This window comes from Mercurialis annua, linkage group LG3, assembly GCF_937616625.2.
Source record: "Mercurialis annua linkage group LG3, ddMerAnnu1.2, whole genome shotgun sequence".
NCBI classification, from domain to species: domain Eukaryota; kingdom Viridiplantae; phylum Streptophyta; class Magnoliopsida; order Malpighiales; family Euphorbiaceae; genus Mercurialis; species Mercurialis annua.
The window spans coordinates 55,204,388-55,209,827 of NC_065572.1; positions in this window are offsets into that span (position 1 = coordinate 55,204,388).

A 5,440-nucleotide genomic window follows, 5' to 3' on the forward strand; every position below is an offset into this window, starting at 1 on the left:
TCTTTGGCCGAAAATGTGCCTTCTTGAGGTTTGCTTCGCCTATCCTTATGATGCTTCTTTTAAGGTATTTTTTTAATTCGTTCATCTTTTATTTAAAAAATTATGTAACATCAATCAAATATGTTTTGGCAGAGGGCGTTGGAGAACGGTGCGGTGCTGAATATGTATCTACGTATTTTATGTAAGAAATTAATGGCTCATATAATTATAATAAGATATTAATGATTAAATTTTATTCGTTAATGAAAGGTTATGAATTGAATAGTTATGACTATTGGTAAAGTTTATGACATTAAAGAGTTGTAACCATTGGTGCTTTCATGGAAAACCACTATTAGTCTATAAATAAGAGTTGGTCCTCTTTCTACCCTTAATCACAAAATTATAGTAAATACTAAATGCTTAAAGATTAGAGCATCCATCATAACAATAAGGGAAAAGGAAGAGAAACCATACTCTATTAAGCATGGATAAAGGTATGTCCTTCCTTAATATTAATAGTGTGAAAAGCATGAAGTTCTAGATTATGGGAATTATAGTTTACATGTGGTATCAGAGCAAGGTTTAAGAAATTATGTTTTTTTCAAATTTATTATTGTTATGATTACATGCAAGAATTAATAATTTATTACAGTTTATAACACTGCCGTTTTAAATTAATTATGTATGAAAAATGATTAAGTTTTTAGACATATGGAGTAAATGTAATCTCGTAGTTAATAATTATGCAAGTTTGGCATCTTTTTGATAAAAAGGAAAAACAAAATGATAGAACAGTGTATTTGAATAATCTGGGCTTTTGGAATAAAAGACCATTAGCACTTATAATTTTCCTTTTCTAAAACAACTTAAAGATGCATAACTGTTTACATGGATCAAGCATTTCTTGCACCGTTGTGTAAAAGTGCGTGAATGAACGGTCTTGTGCAGACGAAAAGTGGTTAATATTCTGTTTTTTAAAAAAAGGGTTGTTTTAGCCCATAAAGTTTCTTTTCCTCACTAGATTGATTATAAAGTTTATATTATTTTATTAAATCCAAAATAATCTACATATTTAATTTATGAAATTAAATTAAATTTTTAATGAAAGAAAATATATTTTAAATATATTAATTAAAGACTTTCAAAATTTATATTAAGAAAAATTTGCTTGTCGCCAAAGTGGCCAAGTTTTAAAGTAATAAATTTTAAATAATAGTTTATAATTTCAATTACTCATAAATTTTATGTTTAAATGACATTATGGTTCTATATATTTATGAGATTGAAATTTATCATTTTAAAATATTTAGGGATCAACCCAAAGGTTGATTATTTATTTTATAATTGATAAACATTATTGTGGTGATAAGTATGTCATACTAATTTTATTTTGCATATCCAAAGATAGTAAAATTAATTTTAGTTATGCATATGTAATTGCCTATCATTGTTTGTATAAGTATGTCTTAATATCACCCAAAGGAGAATTTTGATATATTTATATTTATTTATGAAATAATGGAATAAGCATTAATGTATAAGTATTTTATGTTATTTTTATTTGCAGTATCTGTACCCGTTTCTTTTCATTCGCATGCTTCATCTATTCCATTATTTAATGGTTTGAATTTCTCTGATTGGTGCGAACAAATCCAATTTCACTAAGGTGTTCTGGATCTTGATTTGGCACTTGAAATTGAAAAATTTGCTACTATTACTGATGAAAGTAGCAATGAAGAAAAAGATTTATATAAAACTTGGGAAAGATCGAACAGATTAACCTTAATGTTTATGCGAATGACTGTTGCAAACAACTTAAAGAGTACAATTCCTAAAACTAACAGTGCTAAGGAATTTAAAAGATTTTTTGAGGAACGTTCTCAAACAGCTGATAAGTCACTTGCTAACACACTGATGAGTAATTTGACCAACATGAAATATGATGGTTCACGTGTCATGCATGAGCATGTTATTGAAATGACTAATTTAGCAGCAAGATTAAAGACCTTAGGAATGAATGTGGATGAGTATTTCTTAGTTCAGTTTATATTGAACTCCTTGCCTCCTGAACGATATGGTCCATTCCAAATGAACTATAACACCTTAAAGGATAAGTGGAATGTAAATGAATTGACCAGTATGCTTGTTCAAGAGGAGACAAGGTTAAAGAGTCAAAGATCTCATTCAGTTCATCTTTTAAGTAATCAAGAAGCTAGAAAAATTTATAAAAGGGAAGGTGGAAAGAGCAAGAAGAAAGGTTTACACAACCTGAATGAATCTTCTAAGGTTGCTCACAAGAAGGAACATGGAAGTGTTAAATGTCAGTTCTGTGATAAAATCGGGCACTTAAAGAAGGATTGCCTGAAACGTAAAGCTTGGTTCGAAAAGAAAGGTAAGCACTATGCTTTAGTATGTTTCGAATCAAATTTTATTGAAGTTCCGCATAATACTTGGTGGATTGATTCTGGTTCCACTACTCATCTTTCTAATACAATGCAGGGACTTCTTACGATCCAAACTATAAAGCCAAATGAAAGTTTCGTCTTCATGGGCAATCGAAAGAAAGCTTCTATTGAAGGCATTGGCACTTATCATTTAAAGTTAGATACAGGACATTATTTGGATTTATTCCAAACTCTTTATGTACCCACATTTTCCCGCAACTTAATTCCGTTATCGAAACTTGATGTAGCGGGATTTTATTTTAAGTTTGGTTCTGGATGTTTAACTTTAATGAAGAATAATAATATTATTGGTTCTAGATTGTTATGTGATTGTCTCTACAAGGTTAAACTTGATAATTCTTTTGTTGAGACATTAATGACTTTGCATCATAACGTTGGTACTAAACGTAGTTTAGTCAATGAAAGTTCTGCTTACTTGTGGCATAAACGTTTGGGTCATATATCCAAAGAAAGGATACAAAGATTAGTAAAGAATGAAAAACTTCCAAGTTTGGATTTTACTGATCTTGAAGTATGTATTGATTGTATTAAAGGAAAACAAACAAAACATACTAAGAAAGGAGCCACAAGAAGCACACAGCTTCTTGAAATTATACACACTGATATTTGTGGTCCTTTTGATGCTCCAACTTTTGGTGGAGAAAAATATTTCATTACCCTTATCGATGATTTTTCTCGTTATGGTCATATTTATCTATTGCATGACAAATCTCAATCAATAAATTCATTTGAAATTTATATTAAAGAGGTTGAGAGGCAATTAGATAAAAAGGTAAAAATCATAAGGTCTGATAGAGGTGGTGAATTTTATGAAAAATATGATGAATCTGGACAATGTCCAGGTCCATTTGCCAAATTTCTTGAAAGAAATGGTATTTGTGCTCAATACATAATGCCAGGAACACCGCAACAAAATGGTGTTGTGAAAAGGCGTAATCGTACTTTAATGGAAATGGTTAGGAGTATGATGAGTCATTCTTCTTTACCCTTGTCATTGTGGATGTATGCATTAATAACTGCTATGTATTTGCTAAACAGGGTTCTTAGTAAAGCAGTTCAAAGTACACCTTTTGAACTATGGTCTGGAAGGAAACCTAGTTTACGGCACTTACATGTTTGGGGTTGTCCAGCAGAAGTAAGAATTTACAATCCACATGAAAAGAAATTGGATTTTAAAACAACCAGTGGTTATTTTATTGGTTATCCAGAAAAGTCTAAAGGGTATAGATTTTATTGTCCTAATCATAGTACACGAATTGTTGAATCTAGAAATGCAAGGTTCATTGAAAATGGTGACATTAGTGGGAGTGAAAGAATACATGATGTTAGTATTCAAGAAGTGAGGGTGGAAATTCCTATACCCAAAACTTCTGCAATTGTTATTCCTAATGTTGTTGCTCAACCCAATAACATTCAAGAAGAACAAATAAATGATGAAATGTTTCATAATGAAAATGTCAATAATGAAACCATAGGAAATGAACAACAAGAAGTAACAGTAAGAAGGTCTCAAAGAGAAAAGAGATAAGCTATTCCTAATGACTATATAGTTTATCTACAAGAGTCAGAAATGGACTTAGGAATCAATAACAATCCAGTTTCATATTCGAAAGCCATAAATTGTGATGATTCAGTTAAATGGATTGATGCTATGAAAGAAGAGTTAAAATCTATGGATCAAAATCAAGTTTGGGATCTTGTTGAGTTGCCTGAAGGATGTAAAAGAATTGGATGCAAATGGGTTTTCAAAACCAAACGCCATTCAAAAGGCAATATCGAAAGACACAAAGCCAGACTTGTTGCCAAAGGTTTTACTCAGAAAAGTGGCATTGATTACAAAGAGACCTTTTCACCAGTATCTAAAAAGGATTCTCTTAGAATCATTATGGCTTTAGTGGCTTATTATGATTTAGAGCTACATCAAATGGATGTCAAAACTGCTTTTCCTAATGGAAATTTGGAAGAAGAAGTTTATATGGATCAACCCGAGGGTTTTTCTATTAAAGAAAAGGATCATATGGTGTGTAAACTAAAGAAATCAATATATGGACTTAAACAAGCTTTCCGTCAATGGTATATTAAGTTTAATGATACCATTACTTCTTTTGGTTTTCAAGAAAACATCGTTGATCGATGTATATACATGAAAATTAGTGGGAGCAAGTTTATTTTCCTTATTCTGTATGTTGATGATATTTTACTTGCTGCTAATGATCTTGGTTTGCTACATGAAACCAAGAAATATCTCTCTAATAATTTTGAAATGAAGGATATGGGAGAAGCCACCTATGTGATAGGAATAGAAATATTCCGTGATAGATCACAAGGATTATTGGGCTTATCTCAAAAGGCCTATATCAATAAAATTTTAGAGAGATTTAAAATGGACAAATGCTCAGCTGGTATAGTTCCAATTCAGAAGGGGGATAAATTTAGCCTTATGCAATGTCCTAAGAATGAATTGGAACGGGAACAAATGAAGAACATTCCTTATGCATCTGTTGTTGGGAGTTTGATGTATGCTCAAACTTGCACCAGACTGGACATCAGTTTTTCTGTCGGAATTCTTGGCAGATATCAAAGTAATCCGGGATTAGATCATTGGAAAGCTGCAAAGAAAATTCTTAGATACTTGCAAAGAACAAAGGATCACATGCTCACTTATTGAAAATCTAAGCACCTTGATGTGATTGGATATTGTGATTCTGATTTTGCTGGATGTGTTGATATAAGAAAATCAACATTTGGCTACTTATTCCTTTTAGCTGAAGGAGCAATTTCATGGAAAAGTGCGAAGCAGTCCGTCATTGCTGCATCCACTATGGAAGCCGAGTTTGTAGCTTGATTTGAGGCTATTGTTCATGGATTATGGTTGCGGAACTTTATTTCAGGATTTGGAATTGTCGACAGTATAGCCAGACCGCTGAAAATTTATTGTGATAATTATGCAGCAGTTTTCTTCTCTAAAAACGACAAGTATTCTAAAGGTGCTA